The sequence below is a fragment of the Triticum dicoccoides genome, chromosome 1B (assembly GCF_002162155.2).
Source record: "Triticum dicoccoides isolate Atlit2015 ecotype Zavitan chromosome 1B, WEW_v2.0, whole genome shotgun sequence".
Lineage (NCBI taxonomy): Eukaryota > Viridiplantae > Streptophyta > Magnoliopsida > Poales > Poaceae > Triticum > Triticum dicoccoides.
The window spans coordinates 599770805-599787324 of record NC_041381.1 but is presented as its reverse complement, the minus strand read 5'-3'; positions in this window follow the sequence as shown (position 1 = coordinate 599787324).

Genomic DNA, 16520 nt, shown 5'->3' with positions numbered 1-16520 from the left:
CCAGCCTCCACGGGCTACCATCGACCTCCTCCAGCCTCCACGGGCTCCTGTTCATCCAGCCTCCACCGCACGCTACTCCACCGAAGTGTATCAACGATGTTCAGCGCCAAGTCAATGCCATGACTTCTGCAATATTTGTTAAGTACCATTTGCCAAAGCTTTGTGAATGTTTCGCTTTGAAATTTTTCCGGCTTAGCATGAAATCCTTAAACCGTTGTAGGTAGCCGCATTGCTCATCTGGGCTCTAATATGTGGATGAAGCTCAAGGCCGCCTATACGCTGATTGAACAGCTATATACCGGTGCCCAACGGGTTATATGTGCAACTCCCTATGACAATGCGGCCCCAACACTTATCAAGGACACTCTGGCCAGGTTATCTATGACGCCAACATAGATAGAAGAAATGAAGTGATCCGCTGCCAGGGCTGGCGCTTTGTTAGCACTTACCCGAGCCAAAGCATGGATAGCTGACCTTGATCCGGTCGATATTGCCAGGGGCTTTCCTAGTGAACAAGAAAACGGGGCAGTGTTTGATAACGAAGCCCTCAAAAGTGTGACAAGGGAGATGCGTCCTCTGGTGAGTCAGTTGGCAGAAGAAGCTAACTTGATGGTTCACCGGTTCTTCTATGATGCTAACAAAAAACAGGTTGAGGCTGTCATTCCGGAAGTGCAAAATCTTATTCCGCCAACCCATAAGCACACTTACGCCCCTGATGTTGATCCACTGAACTTATAAGTGAAGAGGCTGTCTTTCAGGCCTTAAACCGGATTGACTGGACCACCACTGACTTCCAGCCACTGGATGGGGAGGAGGAGGTTGAACCAACGCCAGATGACCCATCCACTTCGCATCAACATGGCGATGAAGCTTGATCCGGCAATCCGGTTGATACTGCAGAAACTGTCCGGTTTAAGACAATTCCATATTTTGGGACGGTAAGCACCTTGTAATAGGGTAGCAAAAATACTTTGACCTACTACCATCGTGCAATGGGAAATACTTTATGTTATCCGCCATGAAAAGTTCAATGTTGGCTCATATATCATAGTATGCAATCCCTATGTGTGCATAAAAAGAATTGTCCTGGCGGTTTACCACCGGACGGGTCATAATGCCCAAGATAAAGCCTGATTGATAATCAAACCTTAAGAAATATGAAATAACTCATACCTGTGATGTGATACCACGTTAGTTGGTTTACCAACTTTGATAAATAAGGGTGAAGACCCAAATCTGGAATTTTGAATAACTCCATCATGTACTGATGTCGTATAATAAGTCATGCCGGGTTATAATGAACCCCAGATGATCAAAACTGGCGACAAATAGTCAAAGCCAGGCCGGGTTATGAAACTCCGGTTTGATAATAAGGTCTGGCGACAAGTAGTCAAAGCCAAGCCGGTTTAAAAAAAACACTGGGCTAATAAGATGACTGAAAAGCCATACCAGGTCAAAGAGACCGGTTCAACATAGAATTTATCAAAAGAAAAATGACAAACGCAAATAAAACCATGTAGTCGAGGCTTTTCAAGGGATGCCAGGCCCAAATTCGAGGCTTTTCATGGGTTGCCAGGCCACTGAGTTAATCCATTTTACAAAGCCTTTTAAGATGGGCCTCCAACTAACCAATCACCGTTTTAACTTTGACAAGTTCAGGGTCTCAATGAGAGTAAATGTCAAACATTCGGAGGGTCATGCCAGGATTACCTAGATAGGAGTGGCTTACTTGATGAAGGTAGGTTAACCCGGGGTTTTAGGTAAATATACCAGGCTTCCAAGCCGTGGGTCGATACCCAGGTACAAGGGTCCTTCCAAACTCCTTGGTATTTGACACAAGGAGCCCCCAAGTAACATGATGAGTTGTGCTCATTGGGTGCCTATGTTTGAGCTGTGCATAGCATCCAGACTCTCTTTGGCCCCTTGGGTGTGAAGCTCCCAAGCTGCATTGTGTCATGATAGCCGGTTTAACAGGCAGTACTCCACTTCGTCGGGTGAAGCCCCCATGTAACTCAAAGGATATTTGAGAAAAAACAGCAGAGGCACTGCTTATAGCAAGGATGCTAGTTTACTTTATTGATCATCATATATACATTGTCGAAATATGTACATAAGAAAAGCCTATGGCTCAAGTGTAATAAGGCCGTAAGAGAGCTATGTTCCACGGCCGCCGGGTCTCTTCCTCAGAGCTGCGTGAGTTGTCTCGAACGTCAATGAGGTAGTATGATCCATTGTGCAGATTTTTGCTGACCACAAAGGGCCCTTGCAAAGGTGGGGATAACTTGTGCATGTCGGTCTGATCCTGGATGAGCCGGAGCACCAAGTCGCCTTCTTGAAAGGTTCTTGTCCTAACCCGGCGGCTATGATAACACCGCAGGTCTTGTTGATAAATTGCCGATCAAGCCAGAGCCATGTCCCGTTTCTCATCTAACAGGTCGAGCGCCTCTTGGCGTGCTTGCTCATTGTCTGCTTCAACATAATTAACAACCCGGGGCGAGTCATGTCGGATATCACTTGGGAGGACCGCCTCTGCCCCATACACCATGAAGAAAGGTGTGTATCCAGTTGATCGATTGGGGGTGGTGTTGATGCTCCATAAGACACAAGGTAACTCTTCCACCCAACAACCCGGTGTCTGCTTCAAGGGAATCATGAGCCGTGGTTTAATACCCTTCAAAATTTCTTGGTTGGCTCTCTCTGCTTAATCGTTGGACTGAGGGTGCGCCACAGATGCTAAGTCAAGCCGAATGTGCTTTCTCTGACAGAAATCTTCCATCTCACCTTTAGAAAGGTTTGTGCCATTATCCGTGATGATGCTGTGTGGAAAGCCAAAACGGAAGATAGTCTTTTTCAGAAACTTAACCGCCATAGCCGCATCACATTTGCTGACAGGCTCCGCTTAAACCCACTTGGTGAGTTTATCAACCGCCACCAATAGGTGGGTCTTCTTATCCTTGGAACGCTTAAAGGGTCCCACCATATCAAGCCCCCAAGTGGAAAAAGGCCAAGTGATAGGAATCATCCGTAGTTCTTGAGCCAGAACTTGAGCTCTGTGTGAAAACTTTTGACAAGCATCACATCGCTTTACCAAAGTCTCCGCATCAGCATGAGCTGTCAGCCAGTAGTACCCATGTCGAAAAGCTTTTGCATCCAGGGACTTTGAACCGGCATGATGACCACAATCCCCTTCATGAATTTCCTGTAGGATCTCTTGGCCTTCTTCCGGAGAAACACAACGCTGAAATATGCCTGAAACACTACAGCGGTGTAACTCGCCATTGTGAATAACCATAGACTTGGATCGCCGGACTATCTGCCGAGCCAGGACTTCATCATCTCGTAACTCGCCTCGGTTCATATACACCAGATATGGAATCATCCAATCCGGCACAACGTGTAAAGCGGCCACCAATTGAGCCTCCGGATCAGGAACAGCCAAATCCTCTTCTGTAGGCAACTTAACAGACGGATTATGCAAGATATCTAAAAAGGTATTGGGAGGTACCAGTTTACGCTGAGATCCAAGCTGGCTTAAAGCGTCTGCTGCTTCGTTTTTGCGTCGATCGATATGCTCAACCTGATATCCTTTGAAGTGACCCGCCACAATATCCACCTCACGTCTGTAAGCCGCCGTGAGTGGATCCTTAGAATCCCAAGTACCAGAAACTTGCTGAGCCACCAGATCAGAATCTCCAAAACAACGAATTCGACTTAAGTTCATCTCTTTAGCCACCCGGAGACCATGGAGTAAAGCTTCGTACTCAGCTGCATTGTTAGTGCAGGGAAACAACAAACGGAGAACATAGCAAATTTTATCACCTCGAGGGGAAGTAAGGACAACTCCAGCCCACGAGCCCTCCAATTGCCTGGATCCATCAAAATGAATAGTCCAGTATGTATTATCCGGTTTGTTCTCTGGTTCTTGCAACTCGGTCCAAACATTGATAAAATCCACAAGTGCCTGGGATTTGATGGTTGTTCGAGGCACATACTTCAAACCATGTGGACCAAGCTTTAATTACCCACTTTGCAACCCGGCCAGTTGCTTCCCTATTTTGAATTATATCACCCAAAGGAGCAGAACTAACCACTATGATGGGATGGCCTTGAAACTATTGCGTGAGCTTTCGACTTGCCATAAAAACTCCATACACCAACTTCTGCCAATGTGGATAGCGTTGTTTTGACTCGATCAGGACTTCACTGATGTAATACACCGGTCGTTGAACCGGATACTCCATCCCCGCCTCCTTACGTTCAACCACAATTGCCACACTAACCGCTCGGGCATTGGCAGCCACGTATAATAGCAAGAGCTCATTATCAACCAGAGCTGCAAGAACCGGCCGTTCAACCAACTGCCGCTTTAACTCCTCAAAAGCCGCATTAGCTGCGTCACTCCAGACGAAATCGTCTGTCTTTTTCAACATCTGATACAAAGGAATTGCTTTCTCTCCCAAACGGCTGATAAACCGGCTAAGGGCTGCAATCCGGCCCGCTAGACGCTGAACATCGTTGATACACTTCGGTTTAGCCAGGGATGAAATCAAGCATGTCGGTTAAATCATCGACAGTGGCTACAAAGTGGGTGGTGGGTGGGCTTCGAACTTCTCCGTCGTCCGCTTCCCAACCTTGCTGACCGTAGTCCGGCCAGGGCTCTCCTAATAAAGAGAGAGACTTTAGTGAGTTTAGAATGTCGCCAAAAGGCGAATGCTGAAAGATGTCCGCGGTGGCGAACTCCATGATCGGCACCCAATCGGGTTCAATCGGTAGGGGTGCGGAAGGTTCGGAGTCCGAAAAGGAGTCCGGCATCTTGGAGTCACGAGCTTTGCAAAGGACAAGGCTGGTGTTCGGATCGATCACCGTGGAGATTGTAGCCCCCGAGGCGGTGTCCAGCCACCCGTTCTTGATTGGCGCAGTTGCCTCCGAACTAAGGGTCGGAGCGGACACTGGGGCGGCCTACAGGGCACTGTTCGGCGGCAGAGCTAGATCATACCCATCGTGACAGTGCGGCGCGCTTGGCCGTGGCTCGAATCCCTCGAAGATCAAGTCTCCGCGGATGTATGCCGCGTAGTTCAAACTTCCAAATTTGACCTGATGGCCAGGGGCGTAGCTTTCGATCTGCTCTAGATGGCCAAGCGAATTGGCCCGCAGTGCAAAGCCGCCGAATACGAAGATCTGTCCGGGGAGAAAAGTCTCACCCTTGACCGCGTCGTTATTGATGATCGGGGGAGCCATCGGGCCTAAAGATGATGACACAGAGGAACTCTGAATGAAAGCACCAATGTCGGTGTCAAAACCGGCGGATCTCGGGTAGGGGGTCCCGAACTGCGAGTCTAGGCGGATGGTAACAGGAGACAAGGGACACGATGTTTTTACCCAGGTTCGGGCCCTCTCGATGGAGGTAAAACCCTACTCCTGCTTGATTAATATTGATGATATGGGTAGTACAAGAGTAGATCTACCACGAGATCAAAGAGGCTAAACCCTAGAAGCTAGCCTATGGTATGATTGTTGTTCGTCCTATGGACTAAAACCCTCCGGTTTATATAGACACCGGAGAGGGATAGGGTTACACAGAGTCGGTTACAATGGGAGGAGATCTACATATCCGTATCGCCAAGCTTGCCTTCCACGCCAAGGAATGTCCCATCCGGACACGGGACGAAGTCTTCGATCTTGCATCTTCATAGTCTAGGAGTCCGGCCAAAGGTCATAGTCCGGTCATCCGGACACCCCCTAATCCGAGACTCCCTCAGTCAATGTCTCAGACTAGGAATCGTGCTCATCCCCAAACACAACTTCCAAAGTGGTCTGGCCAACAGGATATGCCGATTTACCTGGTACCACACCATGAAAAACAGTGTTGGGCGGTTTAAGACTCTTGTCTGTCAACCCCATGCGACGGAAGGTCTCATAATACAGAATGTTGATACTGCTTCCTCCATCCATGAGTACCTTGGTGAACTTATAACCTCCCACCTGAGGTCTGTTGGGGAACGTAGCAGAAATTCAAAATTTTCCTACGTGTCACCAAGATCTATCTATGAAGAAACCAGCAATGAGGGGAAGGAGAGTGCATCTACATACCCTTGTAGATCGCTAAGCGGAAGCGTTCAAGAGAACGGGGTTGAAGGAGTCGTACTCGTCGTGATTCAAATCACTGGAGATCCTAGTGCCGAACGGACGACACCTCCGTGTTCAACACACGTACAGCCCGGTGACGTCTCCCACGCCTTGATCCAGCAAGGAGAGAGGGAGAGGTTGAGGAAGACTCCATCCAACAGCAGCACAACGGCGTGGTGGTGGTGGAGGAGCGTGGCAATCCTGCAGGGCTTCGCCAAGCGCCTGCGGGAGAGGAGGAGGTCTTGTGAGAGGGGGAGGGCTGCGCCAGAACTTCGTGTGAAGCTCCCATGCGCCTCCCCACTATATATAGGGGTGGAGGGGCTGGTTTCTTGCCCTTCAAGTCCATTGGGGCATTGGCCAAGGAGGGAGGAAAGAAATCCCATCATTTCCTTCCCCACCGATTGTTATCCCCCCTTTTTAGGGATCTTGATCTTATCCCTTCGGGATATGATCTTATTCCTTCTAAGGGGGGATCTTGGTGCGCCTTGACCAGGGGTGTGGAGCCTTGCCCCCACTACCCACGTTCATGTGGGTCCCCCCATGCAGGTGGGCCCCACTCCCGGAACCTTCTAGAACCTTCCCGGTACAATACCGAAAAATCCCGAACATTTTCCGGTGGCCAAAATAGGACTTCCCATATATAAATCTTTACCTCCGGACCATTTCGGAACTCCTCGTGACGTCCGGGATCTCATCCGGGACTCCGAACAACATTCAGTAACCACATACAAACTTCCTTTATAACCCTAGCGTCATCGAACCTTAAGTGTGTAGACCCTATGGGTTCGGGAGACATGTAGACATGACCGAGACGTTCTCCGGTCAATAACCAACAGCGGGATCTGGATACCCATGTTGGCTCCCACATGTTCCACGATGATCTCATCGGATGAACCACGATGTCAAGGACTCAATCAATCCCGTATACAATTCCCTTTGTCTAGCGGTATTTTACTTGCCCGAGATTCGATCGTCGGTATACCGATACCTTGTTCAATCTCGTTACCGGCAAGTCTCTTTACTCGTTCCGTAACACATCATCCCGTGATCAACCCCTTGGTCACATTGTGCACATAATGATGATGTCCTACCGAGTGGGCCCAGAGATACCTCTCTGTTTACACGGAGTGACAAATCCCAGTCTCGATTCGTGCCAACCCAACAAACACTTTCGGAGATACCTGTAATGCACCTTTATAGCCACCCAGTTACGTTGTGACGTTTGGTACACCCAAAGCATTCCTATGGTATCCGGGAGTTGCACAATCTCATGGTCTAAGGAAATGATACTTGACATTATAAAAGCTTTAGCTTACGAACTACACGATCTTTGTGCTAGGCTTAGGATTGGGTCTTGTCCATCACATCATTCTCCTAATGATGTGATCCCCTTATCAACGACATCCAATGTCCATAGCCAGGAAACCATGACTATCTGTTGATCACAACGAGCTAGTCAACTAGAGGCTCACTAGGGACATATTATGGTCTATGTATTTACACGTGTATTACAATTTCCGGATAATATAGTTATAGCATGACTAAAAGACTATTATCATGAACAAAGAAATATAATAATAACACTTTTATTATTGCCTCTAGGGCATATTTCCAACAGTCTCCCACTTGCACTAGAGTCAATAATCTAGTTCACATCACCATGTGATTAACACTGACAGGTCACATCACCATGTGACCAACATCCAAAGAGTTTACTAGTGTCATTAAACTAGTTCACATCATCATGTGATTAAGACTCAATGATTTCTGGGGTTTGATCATGTTCTGCTTGTGAGAGAGGTTTTAGTCAACGGATCTGTAATATTCAGATCCGTATGTACCTTGCAATTCTCTATGTCATATTGTAAATGTTGCTTCCACGCTCCACTTGGAGCTATTCCAAATGGTTGTTCCACTATACGTATCCGGTTTGCTGCTCAGAGTCACTCGGATAGGTGTTAAAGCTTGCATCGACGTAACCCTTTACGCCGAACTCTATATCACCTCCATAATCGAGGAACATGTCCTTATTTACTCCAAGGACAATTTTGACCGCTGTCCAATGATCCATTCCTGGATCATTCTTGTACCCCTTGACTGACTCATGGCAAGGCACACTTCCGGTGCGGTACACAACATAGCATACTATAGAGCCTATGTCTGAAACATAGGGGACGACCTTCGTCCTTTCTCTCTTTTCTGCCGTGGTCGAGCTTTAAGTCTTAACTTTGTACCTTACTACTCAGTCAAGAACTCCTTCTTTGACTGATCCATCTTAAACACCTTCAAGATCATGTTAAGGTATGTGCTCATTTGAAAGTACCATAAAGCGTTTTTGATCTATCCTCATAGATCTTGATGCTCAATGTTCAAGTAGCTTAATCCAGGTTTTCTATTGAAAAACACCTTTCAAATAACCCTATATGCTTTCTAGAAATTCTACATCATTTCTGATCATCAATATGTCAACAACATATACTCATCAGAAATTCTATAGTGCTCCCACTCACTTCTTTGGAAATACAAGTTTCTCATAAACTTTGTATAGACCCAAAATCTTTGATCATCTTATCAAAGCGTACATTCCAACTCCGAGATGCTTACTCCAGTCCATGGAAGGATCGCTGGAGCTAGCATACCTTTTAGCATCCTTAGGATCGACAAAACCTTTCTGATTGTATCACATACAACCTTTCCTTACGAAGACTGGTAAGGAAACTCGTTTTGACATCCATCTGCCAGATTTCATAAATGCAGCTAATGCTAACATGATTCCGACGGACTTAAGCATCGCTACGGATGAGAAAATCTCATCGTAGTCAACTCCTTGAACTTGTGAAAAACTCTTCGCCACAAGTCGAGCTTCATAGACGGTGACATTACCGTCCACGTCCGTCTTCTTCTTAAAGATCCATTTATTTCAATGGCTTGCCGATCATCGGGCAAGTCCACCAAAGTCCATGCTTTGTTATGATACATGGATCCTATCTCGGATTTCATGGCTTCTAACCATTTGTCGGAATATGGGACCACCATCGCTTCTCCAGAGCTCGTAGGTTTATTGTTGTCTAGCAACATGACCTTCAAGACAGGATCACTGTACCACTCAGAAGTAGTACGCATCCTTGTCACCCTACGAGGTACGGTAGTGACTTGATCCGAAGTTTTATGATCACTATCATAAGCTTCTACTTCAATTGGTGCAGGTGCCATAGGAACAACTTCCTGTGCCCTGCTACACACTAGTTGAAGTGACGGTTCAATAACCTCATCAAGTCTCCACCATCCTCCCACTCAACTTTCCGAGACAAACTTTTCCTCGAGAAAGGACCCGATTCAAGAAACAATCCCTATTGCTTTCGGATTTGAATTAGGAGGTATACCCAACTATTTTGGGTGTCCTATGAAGATGCATTTTATCCGCTTTGGGTTCGAGCTTATCAACCTGAAACTTTTTCACATAAGCGTCGCAGCCCCAAACTTTTAAGAAACGACAACTTAGGTTTCTCCAAACGGTGTCATCTCAACGGAATTATGTGGTACCCTGTTAAAGTGAGTGCGGTTGTCTCTAATGCCTAACCCATGAACGATAGTGGTAATTCGATAAGAGACATCATGGTACGCACCATATCCAATAGGATGCAACTATGATTTTCGGACACACCGTCACACTATGGTGTTCCAGGCGCTATTAATTGTGAAACAATTTCCACAATGGCTTAATTGCGTGCCAAAACTCGTAACTCAGATATTCATCTCTATGATCATATCATAGACATTTTATCCTCTTGTCACAATGATCTTCTACTTCACTCTGAAATTACTTGAACCATTCAATAATTCAGACTTGTGTTTCATCAAGTAAATATTCTCAACATCTACTCGAATCATCTGTGAAGTAAGAACATAACGATATTCACTGCATGCCTCAGCACTCATTGGACTGCACACATCAAAATGTGTTACTTCCAACAAGTTGCTATCTTGTTCCATCTTACTGAAAACGAGGCTTTTCAGTCATCTTGCCCATGTGGTATGATTTGCATATCTCAAGTGATTCAAAATCAAGTGAGTCCAAATGATCCATCTGCATGGAGTTTCTTCATGCGTATACACCAATAGACATGGTTCGCATGTCTCAAACTTTTCAAAAACGAGTGAGTCCAAAGATCCATCAACATGGAGCTTCTTCATGCGTTTTATACCATTATGACTTACATGGCAGTGCCACAAGTAAGTGGTACTACTATCTTATATCTTTTGGCATGAAAATATGTATCACTACGATCGAGATTCAATAAACCATTCCTTTAGGTGCAAGACCATTGAAGGTGTTATTCAAATAAATAGAGTAACCATTATTCTCCTTAAATGAATAACCGTATTGCGATAGACATAATCCAATCATGTCTATTGTCAACGCAAACACCTAATCTCGATGGTAGAGGGAGCGTGCGATGCTTGATCACATCAACCTTGGAAACACTTCCAACACATATCGTCAGCTCACCTTTAGCTAGTCTCCGTTTATTCCGTAGCTTTTATTTCGGGTTACTAACACTTAGCAACCGAACCGGTATCTAATACCCTGGTGCTACTAGGAGTACTAGTAAAGAACACATTAACATAATGTATATCCAATATACTTCTATCGACCTTGCCAGCCTTCTCATCTACCAAGTATCTAGGGTAATTCTGCTCCAGTAGTTGTTCCCCTTATTACAGAAGCACTTAGTCTCGGGTTTGGGTTCAACCTTGGGTTTCTTCACTAGAGCAGCAGCTGATTTGCCGTTTCATGAAGTGTCCCTTCTTGCCCTTGCCCTTCTTGAAACTAGTGGTTTCACCAACCATCAACAACTGATGCTCCTTCTTGATTTCTACTTTCGCGGTGTCAAACATCGTGAATACCTCAAGGATAATCATATCTATCCCTGATATGCTATAGTTCATCACGAAGCTCTAGCAGCTTGGTGGCAATGACTTTGGAGAAACATCACTATCTCATATGGAAGATCAACTCCCACCCGATTCAAGTGATTGTTGCACTCAGACAATCTGAGGACAAGCTCAACGATTGAGCTTTTCTCCCTTAGTTTGCAGGCTAAGAAAATCGTCGGAGGTCTTATACCTCTTGACGTGGGCACGAGCCTGAAATCCCAATTTCAGCCCTCGAAACATCTCATATGTTCCGCGATGTTTCGAAAAACGTCCTTGGTGCCTCTACTTAAACCATTTAACTGAACTATCACGTAGTTATCAAAACGTGTATGTCCGATGTTCGCAACATCGACAAACGACGTTTGGGGTTCAGCACACTGAGCGGTGCAGTAAGGACATAAGCTTTCTATTGATCGCATAATCACTACTATCAACTTTCAACTATATTTTCTCTAGGAACATATCTAAACAGTGGAACTAAAGCGTGAGCTTACGACATAATTTGCAAAAGGTCTTTTGACTATGTTCAGGATAATTAAGTTCATCTTATGAACTCCCACTCAGATAGACATCCCTCTGGGCATCTAAGTGATTACATGATCCGAGCCAACTAGGCTGTGTCCGATCATCACGTGAGACGGACTAGTCATCATCGGTGAACATCTTCATGTTGATCGTATCTACTATACGACTCATGCTCGACCTTTCGGTCTCCGTGTTCCGAGGCCATGTCTGTACATGCTAGGCTCGTCAAGTTAACCCTAAGTGTATTGCATGTGTAAATCTGTCTTACACCCGTTGTATGTGAACGTAAGGATCTATCACACCCGATCATCACGTGGTGCTTCGAAACGACGAACTGTAGCAACGGTGCACAGTTAGGGGAGAACACTTCTTGAAATTGTTGTAAGGGATCATCTTATTTACTACCGTCGTTCTAAGTAAACAAGATGCATAAACATAATAAACATCACATGCAATTATATAGTAGTGACATGATATGGCCAATATCATATAGCTCCATTGATCTCCATCTTCGGGGCTCCATGATCATCATCGTCACCGGCATGACACCATGATCTCCATCATCATGATCTCCATCATCGTGTCTTCATGAAGTTGTCTCGCCAACTATTAGTTCTACTACTATGGCTACCGGTTAGCAATAAAGTAAAGTAATTACATGGCGTTTGTTCAATGACACGCAGGTCATACAATAAATTAAGACAACTCCTATGGCTCCTGCCGGTTGTCATACTCATCGACATGCAAGTCGTGATTCCTATTACAAGAACATGATCAATCTCATACATCACATATCATTCATCACATTCTTCTTGGCCATATCACATCACATAGCATACCCTGCAAAAACAAGTTAGACGTCCTCTAATTGTTGTTTGCATGTTTTACGTGGCTGCTATGGGTTTCTAGCAAGAACGTTTCTTACCTACACAAAACCACAACGTGATATGCCAATTGCTATTTACCCTTCATAAGGACCCTTTTCATCGAATCCATTCCGACTAAAGTGGGAGAGACTGGCACCCGCTAGCCACCTTATGCACCAAGTGCATGTCAATCGGTTGAACCTGTCTCACGTAAGAGTACGTGTAAGGTCGGTCCGGGCCGCTTCATCCCACAATACCGTCGAAACAAGATTGGACTAGTAACGGTAAGCATATTGTACAAAATCAACGCCCACAACTACTTTGTGTTCTACTCGTGCAAAGAATCTACGCAATAGACCTACCTCATGAAGCCACTGTTGGGGAACATAGCAGAAATTCAAAATTTTCCTACGTGTCACCAAGATCTATCTATGAAGAAACCAGCAACGAGGGGAAGGAGAGTGCATCTACATACCCTTGTAGATCGCTAAGCGGAAGCGTTCAAGAGAACGGGGTTGAAGGAGTCGTACTCGTCGTGATTCAAATCACCGGAGATCCTAGTGCCGAACGGACGGCACCTCCGTGTTCAACACACGTACAGCCCGGTGACGTCTCCCACGCCTTGATCCAGCAAGGAGAGAGGGAGAGGTTGAGGAAGACTCCATCCAACAGCAGCACAACGGCGTGGTGGTGGTGGAGGAGCGTGGCAATCCTGCAGGGCTTCGCCAAGCGCCTGCGGGAGAGGAGGAGGTCTTGGGAGAGGGGGAGGGCTGCGCCAGAACTTCGTGTGAAGCTCCCATGCGCCTCCCCACTATATTTAGAGGTGGAGGGGCTGGTTTCTTGCCCTCCAAGTCCATTGGGGCATTGGCCAAGGAGGGAGGAAAGAAATCCCATCATTTCCTTCCCCACCGATTGTTATCCCCCCTTTTTAGGGATCTTGATCTTATCCCTTCGGGATATGATCTTATTCCTTCTAAGGGGGGATCTTGGTGCGCCTTGACCAGGGGTGTGGGGCCTTGCCCCCACTACCCACGTTCATGTGGGTCCCCCCATGCAGGTGGGCCCCACTCCCGGAACCTTCTAGAACCTTCCCGGTACAATACCGAAAAATCCCGAACATTTTCCGGTGGCCAAAATAGGACTTCCCATATATAAATATTTACCTCCGGACCATTCCGGAACTCCTCGTGACGTCCGGGATCTCATCCGGGACTCCGAACAACATTCAGTAACCACATACAAACTTCCTTTGTAACCCTAGCGTCATCGAACCTTAAGTGTGTAGACCCTACGGGTTCGGGAGACATGTAGACATGACCGAGACGTTCTCCGGTCAATAACCAACAGCGGGATCTGGATACCCATGTTGGCTCCCACATGTTCCACGATGATCTCATCGGATGAACCACGATGTCAAGGACTCGATCAATCCCGTATACAATTCCCTTTGTCTAGCGGTATTTTACTTGCCCGAGATTCGATCGTCGGTATACCGATACCTTGTTCAATCTCGTTACCGGCAAGTCTCTTTACTCGTTCCGTAACACATCATCCCGTGATCAACCCCTTGGTCACATTGTGCACATAATGATGATGTCCTACCGAGTGGGCCCAGAGATACCTCTCCGTTTACACGGAGTGACAAATCCCAGTCTCGATTCGTGCCAACCCAACAAACACTTTCGGAGATACCTGTAATGCACCTTTATAGCCACCCAGTTACGTTGTGACGTTTGGTACACCCAAAGCATTCCTACAGTATCCGGGAGTTGCACAATCTCATGGTCTAAGGAAATGATACTTGACATTATAAAAGCTTTAGCATACGAACTACACGATCTTTGTGCTAGGCTTAGGATTGGGTCTTGTCCATCACATCATTCTCCTAATGATGTGATCCCGTTATCAATGACATCCAATGTCCATAGCCAGGAAACCATGACTATCTGTTGATCACAACGAGCTAGTCAACTAGAGGCTCACTAGGGACATATTGTGGTCTATGTATTCACACGTGTATTACGATTTCCGGATAATATAGTTATAGCATGAATAAAAGACTATTATCATGAACAAAGAAATATAATAATAACACTTTTATTATTGCCTCTAGGGCATATTTCCAACAAGGTGCCACCACCAAAGCCAGGTGACCCGGATTGTCAACCCGGGGCGGATGATCCTCCCTACTCCACACAATAGGTTGTTCGGACCACCGCAGATAACGTGGTACTGCCGGTTCAATAGCATTAACTGCCCTCTTGTGAAGCTTCTGATCACGCTTGCATAAACTAGTAGTGAACACATGATACTGCCCACCATTCAACTGCTTTGGGTGACTCTGGTAACCCGACTGCTGCTGATTTCCTTGATTATTCTGCTGGTTATTACCACTTTGGTTATTCTGGTTGCCCTGATTATTCTGAAATCCATAGCTTGAACCGCCACCACCATGAAAACCTAGACCTAAACCGCCCGATGGACCCTGATCATAACGGAAAAGATCAGAGTTTTTGAACTCCTTCATAATGTGACAATCCTTCGAGAGATGCGTTGCAGGAACTTCCTTGGTCCCATGCTTTGGGCAGGGCTGGTTCAACAAGCACTCCAGATTCATTCCGCCGCCACGCCGAGGCGGTTTACCCTTACGACACTACACATTAGCGTTAGCCACAAAATCTGAATCTGCTTTACGCTTATCGTTATTCCCATGGCCTCCTTGGTTGTGCTGCTGTCCCTTTGCACCGCCGTTCTTCTTTCCCTTCTCCGGTTTCTCCTCATCAGAATTGGGTTCCTTGGTATTATCAGAATCGGCATACTTGACCAAGGCGGACATAAGGGTGCCCAAGTCCTCGCAGTGGCGCTTGAGCCATCCCAACTTCATCTTTAGTGACTTAAACTGGCAATTGCATTCCAGAGTGATAATTGCCTGACTAGCGTTAATCCGGTCTGAAGAATGCCAGACTTCTGAAACCCGGCGCACCCAATGAGTGGTTGACTCGTTATCCCCTTGAACACAGGCATCCAGATCCACAATAGACATGGGCTGTTTACAGGTGTCTTTGAAGTTGGCTATAACTCGGGCCTTCAACTGGTCCCACGATTCGATGGAGTTAGCTGGTAAGTTTTTCAACCAAGTACTGGTTGTCCCTTCCAACATCATCGTGAAATACTTTGTACAAGCCGCTTCATCCACGTCCAGCATCTCCATTGCCATCTCATAACTTTCGACCCACGCGTCCGGTGGTTGATCCGCCGTGTAATTCGGCACCTTATGTGGACCCTTGAAATCTTTAGGCAGTCGCACATTGCGTAGAGCCGGAATGAGACAAGGCACTCCCAGGAGCTAAAGGCTAACCCAGTACCACGGTCTACTGATGCCGCAGGTTGAACCGGGGCGGGTTGATAACGACCCGCATGCTGTGCTGCCAAAGCGGCCTCCCTTCGTGCCCTGCCATTATCCACCACATCCTGAGCATTTACTTCACCACGTGCCAGATTGGAGCTTTGGGGAACATTTCGGTGCCGTGCACTGCTAGACACTTCCGGTTCATCCATGTGCCTGCTGTAACTTTTGCTCGGACGAGGAGTGGAATGAATTCTATCCCGACTGTAGGAATAAGCCTGCTGCTGCACCACAGCGGTTTGAAGAAGATCTCTAGCCCGCCATGTCTCAACTGTTGCCAGCTAATCGCCCTCCATTGGAATAGCTGCCAAGCAAGATGCTGCAACAATCATATTATCCAAAGGACTTGAGAAGTGACCGGGTGGAGTAGGCATGTATTGCGGCGGGTTATCTGTTCGTCGAGCTGGTTCCATCGTCCGTGGTTGATCCGGTGCTGCCCTTGGTGCGTCAGTCCGGTTTGTGGCTACCGGATTACTTGGCCCAGCCCCTGGCGTGTTGAAAAGATTCATTCCCTCGTAGACTGATGGCAGACATGACCGATACTTTCTCCGCATTACGTCATGTGTTGCATTCTGATCCAACAGGAGTCGGTAGTTCTGTGCCTGTATTTGCTGTGACTGGGCATCCAAAGCGGCCCGTTCTTCAGCCAACCTAGCATC